The sequence below is a fragment of the Dendropsophus ebraccatus genome, chromosome 12 (assembly GCF_027789765.1).
Source record: "Dendropsophus ebraccatus isolate aDenEbr1 chromosome 12, aDenEbr1.pat, whole genome shotgun sequence".
Lineage (NCBI taxonomy): Eukaryota > Metazoa > Chordata > Amphibia > Anura > Hylidae > Dendropsophus > Dendropsophus ebraccatus.
Genome location: NC_091465.1, coordinates 66,515,756 through 66,528,563, shown reverse-complemented (window position 1 = coordinate 66,528,563; position 12,808 = coordinate 66,515,756).

Here is a 12,808-nt window from a genome sequence, read left to right as displayed (position 1 = left end):
AAAAAGTCACTATGCTTACCTGTCCCTGTGCCCGCGTTGTGTCCCATCACCGGGCTTCCGTACCCTGCCAGTTGTCATCTTCTCCTGGCTTCCAGGTTTGTCACGACCCGTGTTGAACATCACAAACCAGTGGGATTTAGCCCGCTCAGCGAATCAGTGACTGCAGTGGCTTACCCCCCCCCCCCCATCACGGGTTGGCTGAGCGGGGCTTCCGTCAACTGGGTCGCGATGTGGTCCAAGGGGAGCTAAACAGACAGCAGGGACACAGCGCTGCACGGGCACCGTGAGTACAACTTCTTTTTTATGTTTGCCAACCCCCAGCCCAAATCCCCCCCCCCCCCCCCCCCCCCACTGGTCTTCTCTTTTAAAGGATAACATATTGTTTTTCAATACCAACAATGCTAACCAACTAATGTCTGACTAATTTGACCCCTGGCAATCACTAGAATTGGAAAAATTGGGAAAAAAGTGCAGGACAGCTAACATGAGATAGACAGTGCTTTCCTAGCATTGTTGGGCTGTAGTTTTGTTCCACTGACTAATGGGGGTCACTGGGGTAGTAACCCACGGTTTGAATATTGGTGGCATGTGCCAGTAATATAGCAACAATGGTGGCATATTCTACCAATATGCCACCAAATTCTTTAGTCAGGAGCTTCTATTTGTTTTAAAGTCCACCATATTTTGTCTTCTCTCTAATTCTCCTTTTCCTACCTCTATTGTCTTTGTAAATGTTCATAAATGTCTTCAGTCCCCAGAAAATCCATCTGGTATAAAACAGTACAAATATCACAGAAATGAGGGGGAGGAGGGAGGTGTAGCTGCAGCTTCTCACTTCCTGTTTCACATCTACACTGTGGTGAGTGTTCTACACACCACTTTCAGGCTATTTTCCCTTAATGTAAAAGTAAAGGCAAATAACAGCTGATGTTGCCCTTATTTTTACATTGTGGGAAAAGAGGCTTAAGCCGATTCCAGGAAGTTCTGAAAAGTAACACAAAAATAAGAATAAGTTCAGTGAGAATCGTTACAAATTGTGATATTACACAATCAATTGCAAAATATTGTCTCCTGCAACATATCTGGATACAAGGCCCCGTATGACCCCTCAATGTGCAAGAGTTTTTGTGTCTTCTAGCCAAAGGATTTGCTTGTTGTTGAGTAACCCATAATGCTCTGTACGGGCTTCACATTATTTTATTTATTTATTTTAAATACCGTCCACTTAGTTATCTAAGTGTCCTTTTACACAGGCTGATATGGGGCCGTGCAAGGTCGCACATGAGCGACGATCAGCAAGCTTGGCAGAGCCTTTAAACGTCATAATTAACATTCATTGTTATCGGCCGCATGTCTGTTTACACAGAGTGATGTGCGTCCGATAATGATGGGTTTTACTGCAGCACAAAAAGATCAAATCAGTCGTAAGCAGGTGTTTTTTTGCTCCTCAGATGATTGCTGTCACTTTTTATATGGACCGAATGAGTATTTGTAGAAATGCCTTAAAGGGGTTATCCAGCGCTACAAAAACATGGTTACTTTCTTCCAGAGGTAGCCCCGCTCTTGTCTCTAGTTTGGGTGCAGTTTGCAATTAAGCTCCATTCACTTCATTGGAACAGAGTTATGTTGCGTTTACACAGAACGATTATCGAATTCGAACGATAATCGTACGTGTAAACACAGCGAACGATCAAGCGACGAGCGAGAAATCGTTCATTTTGATCTTTGAACATGTTCTCAAATCGTCGTTGGTCGTTCGCAAAAAATTCGCAGATCGTTCCGTGTAAACAGTCGTTCACCGATTTGACTTACGCGATCGCAAAACTACCGCAAAACGTTTTTCCGTACGATATATCGTTCCGTCTAAGCGCTGATTGTTCTAAAAAAAAATCGTTACTTCGAAATCGTTAATCGTACGATCGGGCAAATTATCACTCCGTGTAAACGCAGCATTACAAACCCCACCCAAACTGGAGACAAGGGGCTGTGTCTGGAAGAAAGTGGCCATGCTTTTGTAGCCCTGGATAACACTTTTAAAATGTCAGTGTAAGGAACCTATTACAAGGGCTGACACATATTCTATAGAAGCGCAGATTTCCTAGATCAGCGATTAGACAAAGATCTTTCAAAATTCCATGATCAGCCGACGAACAAGCTTGTTTGCTCATTTGTTGGCTGATCGCTCGGCCTATTACACAATCTCTGTCCTGGTGCCCTTACACTGGCAGCTCTGTTTAGATCTTAAAATACTGCAGGCCACACTACCCTCTGTTTATTGTCACATTGTCAGAACTGCATCTAGAAATCACAGGAACAAATACAAAAAACTGGACCGGGTGGGGCTTAGCCAAGAAGGTGTTCCGGACAGGAGCCAGGTTGAATACAAGGGTAGCTCTGACGATGATTTGGCAGCTAGGTGGGTGAGGGTCACTTGGGCACTTGTCACGGTAGCCTGGAGTGGTGTTGTTACCCACCACCGGTCAGATAGGCTAGGCTTCCGCAGGTTTAGATTGCCCAAGTATACGCTGGTGTGTATGCAATGCAAATGAATAGACAGAGACTAATGACTTAACCAGAATAATGTCCATTTACTCAGTGCAATACACAAAAATCGGTTTCCACATCAGTAACAAGAATAGGTGCAGACAGGAAAGCGAAGAAGTGTTAAAAAGTGAACTGAAGAGAGTGGAGTAGTGGAGCGTCTTGAGGGCCCTGTCCAAGGTAGCAGTGAACTCTGCCTGGAATAGCATAGCTGGGTGTAGTAGAGAAGAAGAGAAGATCCTCATACTCACGTTCACTGACCTGCTTAATGCCCTAGAGTGTCGAGGTACCCGTCCTGTGAGAGTAGTACGAGGCCCCAGGTCCCTGCGCTGGGTTGAGCAGTTCCCGAAACTTTCCAGGATAGCCGTGCGCTACACAGTGGAATACGTTGGCTAACTGCAGCTTAGTTCCACTGGGGTCAGTGCCTAACTGGATCCAGGTTACTGCCCTTTACTGTGTGGCTAGTATCCCTGGGGTGGACAAGGTAATCCTCGGAGGACGTCCTTTTTCTCCTGAGGGTTGCTTGCTTCTTCAAGAAATAAATTACTTCTCTGGGTCCCTGACAAAGTGTTCTGGTCTGAGCCAGGCCCTGGCTTGACTGCAGCAGGAACTGTGTCTGTTGTCTTGCTTTCTGCTTTCTATCCCCTAACCAAGACTAGACTGAAATTAACTCCTCCCACCAGGAACTAGACTCATTTCCTAGGGGCATACTAAGCTTTCCTGTGATTGGTGAGAGGTGCTGTGTGTGAAAGAGAAGGGATAGGATAGGACAGAAAAAGGAGGGAAATCAGTCTGCACCTACAACTGGACAGGAAAACAACATGTGACAAAAGACAATTGATCCAGTACTTTCCTCAGCTGTGCACAGAATAAGTTACTGAGAAAACACAGTATTGACACCTAGTGGGGAAAACAGAATACTCTAAGACCATCTCCCACTATGTGAACCTGAGAGAAAACTTTACACAGGTGCATAAGAAACCTAGTGCTGGAGCACTACAAAGGCAGTACCTTACGATCCTAGCAAAGCATAGGGGGGAGGCTCCTGCTGCAGCCAGTTGTGGTATTTCAGGCAGACATAGGACAGTGAAGAGGAAGATGTGGAGGTGCATGACGGAACGTCTGGGATACACAGACAAGGCCTTTTAATATATTTCTCAGCTTCTATTATACTGTAATAGGAGACAAAAATTATCAAATAAAAGCTGGGAACTTAAAGAATAATTGTTGGGATATAGAAGTTGCTGACAGTGCACCAAATAATAGAAAAACAAAAGGACAAATAGAAAAACAAAGGGTGAGTACCAGGAGTTTTTTATGACAGTCCACTATAACAAAAAATACTGAAATATTCCTCGCTTACCACATCTCTAAGGTTCCAGGCAAATCTATTAGATTTTCTAAAGATTTTTGCTGATGTCATGTTTTTTATCGATGATGAAAACTGTGATATTTTACACTTCCTCACAAGAGGTTTGTAAGTCATTAGGACATCAGCAAATCTATTCTCCGTGACTCACGATCCTTACACCGGGTTTTGGAGAGCAGCCAGACTTTTTATGTTCGCAGCGTTATTATGTAATGTTCGTCCTTGCTTGTTTAACTTTTCTGAAAAGCCTGACGCCGGCAAGATCATGACCGCCGCCTAACGCCTAAGGTAGACAGACAACAGAGCACTCTTGCGGTTATGAGGGTCTGTGTCCTGTGTATTAAAGGGGTACTCTGGTGAACATTATTTTCAAATCAACTGGGTTTAGAAAGTTATATAGATTTGTAAATCTGAAGCTTTTCCATACTTATCAGCTGCTGTATGTCCTGCAGGAAGTGGTGTATTCTTTCCTGTCTGATACAGTGTTCCCTGCTGACATCTCTGTCCGGGACAGAAACTGTCCAGATCAGTAGCAAATCCACATAGAAATCGTCTCCTGCTCTGGACAGTTCCTGTTTCAAACAGAGGTGGCAGCAGAGAGCACAGTGCACAATTTCCTTCATAACATACAGCAGCTCATGAGTACTATATAAGTCAGTCACCAATAGTGCAAGTTCCACCACTTAAAAAGATGAGAGAGGCGTCTGTAATTGACACCATATGTAGAACTCAACTATGGGAGACAAAATGAGAAAACAAATCCAGAAGATCACATTGTCTAATTTTGTAAGAATGTATTTGCAAATTATGGTGGAAAATAAGTATTTGGTCAGTAACAAAATTTCATCTCAATACTTTGTTATATATCCTTTGTTGGCAATGACAGAGGTCAAACGTTTTCTGTAAGTTTTCACAAAGTTGGCACACACTGTTGTTGGTATGTTGGCCCATTCCTCCATGCAGATCTCCTCTAGAGCAGTGATGTTTTGGGGCTGTTGCTTGGCAACACGGACTTTAAACTCCCTCCAAAGGTTTTCTATAGGGCTGAGATCTGGAGACTGGCTAGGCCACTCCAGGACCTTGAAATGCTTCTTACCAAGCCACTCCTTCGTTGCCCTGGCGGTGTGCTTTGGATCATTGTCATGTTGAAAGACCCAGCCACGTTTCATCTTCAATGCCCTTGCTGATGGAAGGAGGTTTGCACTCAAAATCTCACGATACATGGCCCCATTCATTCTTTCATGTACCCGGATCAGTCGTCCTGGCCCCTTTGCAAAGAAACAGCCCCAAAGCATGATGTTACTTACGCAATGGATTTTTCTAGTTTCAGAACAGCAAACCACCTTAAGAAAGTAGAGGAACACTAAGGCTGTACCCCAGTAGAGCACAGTGCAAGTTAGCCGCTCTGCTGAGTAGAAAGGATACTACTAGCAAGCTCCACCCAGTGAAAGAGATCTGGGACTCGTACTACCCTATTAGGAAGGAAACCGGACACTGAAGGGCAGAAGGTCAGTTGAGATAACCGAGACTTAACTATACGTGAATACGATTACTTTCTTCAAGATACTATTTAGACACATCACCACATCTCGGCAGAGTACTTACTACTTTAGGCAAGGGGCCCTCCTATCCAGTCCCTGACACCTGCTACTGCTATATTCTTCTATCACCTCATCTTCTATCAGGTCCTGTTGCTGTTATTGATTTTTGAGCCCCTGAGCGCTGTTTGTTACCATTATTGCACTGAAGATACCTTTTCTAAGTAAAGTTGAATGATGTTTAAAGTGGGACTCGGTCATCTCTATGGCCACGCCTGCACCTAGACTCCGCATCTCACATTAGCCCTAACCAGGGTCTAGTTGCCATGTGTCCGGGGGTGGGTGTTACCACTCCTGACCACTGTGACAAGTAGCCCCAAAAATACCAGAGCCCACCAGCAGGTTCAATACCAGTCCCAGCAACTCGTGCTACAGCATTTATACAGGAAAAAGGGATGTATGACAAAAATGATGTGTTTCACAAATCTGCAGTGTATTCACCATGTGTGAACATAATAATGGGAACGGTACTGGCTTCCGAGACACACAGAAGAGGACAACTCAATGGAGTGACTTATTGCAAAGGTAAAGTAGGATGGTTACGCATAGCAACCAGATTGCAGTTAATAAAAAAATATATATATAATCAAAGTATTATAATGAACTATGCCATTTTATTTAGAATTTTGAAAAAAAAAAAATTTTTTTACTGGTTATTTTTCTAGTCCACTAAATAGCAGTTTTCTTTACAATAAGAGGTGGCCATATGGAGTCAGATGTGGCATGCCATCACTAGAGACCTTTCCTTGCTTTTGTTGGACTGTCTTACAAACAGGGACTAGAAATGGGCTTGGACTTCCCAGAATTGGGGTGTGGCTTAATGTGTCACATGATTCGTTAAAGGGTATAAGTGCAAAATCGGTGGCAGCTCCCACTTCTCTACAGCATCTCCTTGACCCGCTCTGATGATGAAGCGTTTAGTATTTGGAGACCGCGTTTCTAGCCGCCGCTGCTCTGTTTGCTCAGACAGGACAGTACAAAGATTCCAGTTACCAGTGACACGGCACACTTTGTTTTAGATAAAAATAGCCACAGCAAATATTGTCCCCGGGGCAGTGCTCCGGCCTCAGGAGGCTGAAATATCACATCCAATATTAACACTTCAGCCTCCGTGTTCTCTCATACTGTCCAGCCATGATCATGGTCAGACTAACCTTAATACAGCTTGTTGTAGGTTGTGGAAAAAGGCACGTTGCAATGCGTTTTGGCCTATCCCTAGGTCCTTCATCAGTCATAAAAAATACACCTGGGCAACACAAACCTACGGAGGGGAAAATAAGTATTTGATACACTGCCGAGTTAGGAGCTTCTTTAAGTACTTGCACACACTCCAACCACTCCATGACCATTTTTCATCCTAGGCTGCTACTGTTCAGCAGATCCCAAAATTCCGCACAGTGTAAAATGATAGCATAGTGTTACAAAATAGTATAACTTTATTCAAGCAATGTATAAAAAAAAGAAAAAATATTACTCTCTGGAGTACCCTTTTAATGCAGCCCACAAGTGATGTTATAAATATTCCCCCCCCCCCCCAAAAAAGGAAAAAAATTCCCCACAATTGGCTGCAGCAGGAGCCTCCCCCTCTGCCACACCCATTGAAATAAGCCCCACCCCTTCAGCCTTTCCTCTGCTGAAAATGGAACAGATCTGTAGAATATCATCTGCAGAACTATTACATGACTGTTTGTATTTAGGACCAGGAAGAAAATTCTGCACATCGATTCATATTGTGGGCAAGATCTCCTTGTTATCATACAGTCTGTCAGGACACAGATTACTGCTACCCTATGGGGTTAACCCTGTCCAAAACCAGGGCTGTGGAGTCGAAGTCGTGGAGTCGGAGTCAGAGCTAGTTTTGGCTGGAGTCGGAAAAAAATGTACCGACTCCGACTCCAGCTATAAAAAAAACTTAAAAAAATGTAGTATTGAATTTTTGCTCATGAACATATATTATGAGCAACAGTTTAATAGGACTCTGGCCCTATTACATAAGGGGGGGTCATGGAAAAGTTGTCGGTCACTATTTGGCAGTTTGTTTCTGAGCTGGAAGAGTCCATTGTGTGGGGGGAGATCTGTGCTGTTCTCTTCCTGGATGCTGGATGACTGTCTATGAGCAGCAGTGTCCTCTGTCCTCAGTGCGGTGTTTTCTCTCTGGGAGAAGATTGTGTTTTTCTTCAGTGTTCTATGGTTGCAGCTGTGTGTGTGTGTGTGCGCGTGCTATGGCTGCAGCAGGCTGTGTGTGTGCGCTATGGCTGCAGCAGGCTGTGTGTGTGTGTTTGCTATGGCTGCTGCAGCTGTGTGTGTGTGTGTGTGTGCGCGTGCTATGGCTGCAGCAGGCTGTGTGTGTGCGCTATGGCTGCAGCAGGCTGTGTGTGTGTGTTTGCTATGGCTGCTGCAGCTGTGTGTGTGTGCTATGGCTGCAGCAGGCTGTGTGGGTATGCTATGGCTGCAGCAGGCTGTGTGTGTGTGTGTGTGCTATGGCTGCAGCAGGCTGTGTGTGTATGCGTGCTATGGCTACAGCAGGCTGTGTGTGTGCATGCTGTTGCGTGCCCCCACAGTGACCTTCTATATCACAGTGTGACCTCTATATAACTATGTGTGACCCCCTGTATATCACTATGGCTGATCTCTGTATCACAGGTATCTGGCATTGTTAGCAGTGTTTCTGTGTGTATGGTGAATACTTAGTTAGAAACATAGAAGATTGTCATCAGGAAAAGACCACCTGCTCCATCTACTCCAGTTCTGAGTTGTTCAGGACATGGTGGCTGGAGACTGTCTGCATCTTTCCTTATTCCCTCAGAAGTCGCCCCAGGATCATGTAGGACATTAGGGAGAAGCTGCTGAGCCAGTGTGATAAATAACTCCCCTGGTATATGACTGGCTATTTATAAACGAGCAGGAGTCAGAGTCGGTCCTGATAAAATTCAGGAGTCGGAGTCGCGTCTTAGCGACTCCACAGCTCTGTCCAAAACTGAAGGAAAATCCATATCAGAAATCCCAGAATTTCTAACCTAGATTCAGAGGATTTGCTTTCATCTATTTTGTTCCTTGCAAGTGTGTCCTTAGACATGTCACAGCTAAGGTTTTGTTATCCTCTGTGAACTAATGTCTATTTTATGGTAGCTGAACATTGCAGAGGGGTCAGTTATGCTTCCATTAGGGTTGGATCCTGACACCAGAGGGCGCCAGTACAAGAAGTGTGTCCTCTGTGTTCATATATGGAAGTTTACGCTCATTTATACCTGTATAATGCCGCCACCTGCTGGTCACAACAATAGAAGTGTTACTGTCACAACTGTGCACAGCATTCATTGGTTAAGATTTGAGAACAGAACCTATGTATAGCCTGGAGAAATGTGCAGCAGGGCATCTCCCACCCAGTTTGGGGTCTGTACACCCAGACCAGATCACTCCAAATATTTATGTCTATGTAACAAAAGTCACAACACTTTCTAAAAGGTATCATTGGAGCAAGCTTCATGCAGAGATTCGGACATCTGTACCCCCTTCTTGACCAGATATAGTTATTTCACCATGGACGTAGCTCTATGAAGTGCACTATTTGGGGCACATGTACATTGGAAAAAATAAGTATTTGATAAACTGGCAATGTTGCAAGTTTTTTCACCTGCAAAGAATGGAAAGGCGAGTAATGTTTATCATAGGTACCTGTGAGACAATGTATAAAAAAAGTTACAAGAAATCACATTGTGATTTAAAAAAAAAAAATAATTGCAATATATTGCATGAATTAAAAGAGAAGTCCGGCAAACATTTTTAATAAAGTATTGCATTGCCCCCCAAAAGTAATACAAATCACCAATATACACTTATTACAGGAAATGCTTATAAAGTGCTTTTTTCCCCCTGCACTTACTACTGCATCAAGGCTTCACTTTCTGGATAACATGGTGATGTCACGACCCGACTCCCAGAGCAGTCAGTGAGACACTGAGGGACACAGGGTACTGGAGGGACACTGAGCATCTCTCTACCATCATCCTCTCCAGCAGCCACAGCCCGCACAGCTCTGGGAGTCAGGTAAATCCGTCACGCAATCCATCTCCGCCAGTATCAGACTCCATTCTATGCACGGGTGGATTCTGTCGTCTGTCCAAAAAACAAACACGTTCATTCTTTGGACCGACGAAGGAGTCTGCCCGTGCATAAAATGGAGTCTATGACACGGACGGAGACGCGTACCCACCGCAGTCCGCGAGCTGCAGATTTTCTATCAAATTTTCTCAGTGTGCACATACCCTCATGCTGGAACAGCCAGCCATGACATTTAAATGCTCTGAGGAAGAGAGGTTGCTAACCAAAATCTCAATACATGGCCCCATCCATACGATGCAGTCGTCCTTTGCTCTTTAAAGAAAAGCTCCCCCAAAGTATATTTCCCCCCCCCCCCCCCCCCCATGCTTCACAGATGGAAATGTGTTCTTGGGGTTGTACTCATCCTTCATCCAAACATGCTGAGTGGAGTTGATACCAAAGACTTCTATTTTGGTCTCATCTGACCACATGACCTTCTCCTAAGCCTCCTCTCGGCAACCTACTTCAGTGCTTCTCAAACTTTTTCTACTGGAGCCTCACCCAACAGACCAAGAGGGTGCCTGGGCCTCACCAGACTGACCAAGAGGATGCCTGGGCCTCACCAGACTGACCAAGAGGATGCCTGGGCCTCACCAGACTGACCAAGAGGGTGCCTGAGCCTCACCATCTGTGGTGAAAGTCCATTTAAAGGCTAAAAATAATGCTAGGGCTACCTTTCACCCGTCTCCCAAGCTCTATATACTAATAAATCAACTACAAAATAAATTAATAATGTTGCTAAAATGGAGATTTTTGCAAACAGTAAAAGGACTGTGCAGATCATAGTAACTTTTGTGAAAACTGGCTCCCCAGCTGGGCCTCACCAACAACTAGGGGGTGCCTCAGTTTGAGAAGCACTGACCCAGATGTCATTAATGAACTTCAAATAGGCTTGGACATGTGCTGGGGTGAGCAGGGGAACCTTGTGTGTTCTTCAGTGTTTATCTATGGCATAGTGTTACTGTAATCTTTGACACTGTTTTGCAGCCCTCTTCAGGTCATTGACCAGGTCCCCCCCACCTGTAGTTCTGGGCCAATTCCTAACCTTTTCTTAGAATCATCATTCCTTACCCCAGAAGTCAAGATCTTGAATGGTGCCCCAGACCAAGGATTAAGTAATCATCTATTTCCTAATAATTGTACCAGTTGCTGCCTTTTCACCAAGTTGCTTGCCTATTGTCCAGTAGCCCATCCCAGCCTTGTGCAGGTATTGTTTTGCCTCTGGTGACCTTAGACTTCTCTTTGGTCTTTGCCATGGAGAGGTTGGAGTGTGATTGACCGAGTGTGTGGACAGGTGTTTTTCATCATACAGGTAATAATTTTTATTTTTTTTTTATTTTGCAAGAAATTGAGGAAACTCAACACTCCCTTTTCATGTGCACGCTGCTGTAAACCCCTAGTGCTCTGTTAGACAGCATGCCTGTGTCAAGGCATGCTTGGAGTTGTAGTGTACCAGCAGGTGGAGGGTCACATTGTAAACAGATGCCCTCTTCAGCATATGCGGTGCCAATGGGGAGGGCTATAAAGATATTGAATAAAGGTTACTAAACAAATGTCCAAACGCATGAGATGTATGCAGCTTGCCCCCAATGAGCAGTCACCACCATACTCATGCCTCTTGTTCCTAATGTAGGGCATATCTGCTTTTAGCTTGTGTTCTCACATTATATTTAATTACATTCTCTGAGTACTCAGCCATTGCACAAGAAAGGACATACCATTTCTGCAGGTTTAAAGTAATTTACAGTAAGCCCTATGGTGCTGTGCAGCCCGATGAGCAGAATGCAGAGAGGAAGGAGGCGCTTTGCTTTGTTCCTACTGTACATTTGCTCGTCTCTAGTGTTGACCCTACTGTTTTACAGAAGGCAAAGCTAACAAAGTGAAGGTCCAACTTCTAGCAGTCTCCGTGTAACATGTGATTTGGCATTTGTTGTGCACCCTTTGGACACCTATGCATTTGTCTCTGGATGAATTTTTCAGGGTGAGTAGTATAATACAGTGTTTCTCAACCTTTTCAAGCCAAGTACCCCCATGCGACAAGAAGCTCCAGCCGAGTACCCCCAAGGATACGATTCATTATAATCTTTGCCCTAGGGTAGATACACCCATACATTTTGCAGCAAAATCCACTACAATACTCTGTACTGTTGTGGCCCATAGTTTTGCATTTTTGCAGCAGATTTTCATTCCATTACGAGAATGTAGCCACTGCCTATTTAACGTATTAGCTGCCTGGCCTTACAGATCATACTTACCTGACAATGCTCCCACCTGCTTCTCAGTCTCGCAGGTCACAGATCAGTGGCTGCAGCAGGCAGTCAATAAGTTGGGAGCTAGGGAAGCAGGCAGAAGCTTGGACAATTAATAATATGCCCATTTCAGCTAGATATGTCCCTGCAGCCACATATGCCCCTTTTGGCTAGGTATGCCTCTTGCAGCCAGATTTGCCGCTAGCCAGATGTGTCTCATTGAGCTGGATATGTCTCCCTGCAGCCAAATAACACCTCCAACGTAGCCAGATACCTCCCCCCCATGTAGTCAGATACCTCCCCCCCATGTAGTCAGATACCTCCCCCCCATGTAGTCAGATACCTCCCCCCCCTGTAGTCAGATACCTCGCTATGTAGCCAGATGTTTTGATGGTTGATTTGATGTTGCTATTGATTAATGCTGAACAGAGAGGTCTGTGATGGGGTCACCCTTTGGAAATTTCTTTTTACCTTGGGGCACCCCTACTAAATAGCTTTCTACGAGAAAAAAAAAAAAAACATCATTTAGTGACTCGCGAGAGAAGAGGAGAAGGGGGGGCGAGAGAAGAGGAGAAGGGGGGGCGAGAAGAGGAGAAGGGGGGGCGAGAAGAGGAGAAGGGGGGGCGAGAAGAGGAGAAGGGGGGGCGAGAAGAGGAGAAGGGGGGGGAGAGAGGTGGAGAAGGGGGGGAGAGAGGTGGAGAAGGGGGAGAGAAGAGAAGGGGGGGAGAGAGAAGAGAAGGGGGGAGAGAGGAGAAGGGGGAGAGAGGAAGAGAAGGGGGAGAGAGGAGAAGAGGGGGGGAGAGGGGAGGAGAAGGGGGAGAGAAGAGGAGAAGGGGGGAGAGAAGAAGAGAAGGGGGGAGAGGGGAGGAGAAGGGGGAGAGAAGAGGAGAAGGGGGGAGAGAAGAGGAGAAGGGGGGAGAGAAGAGGAGAAGGGGGGAGAGAGGAGGAGA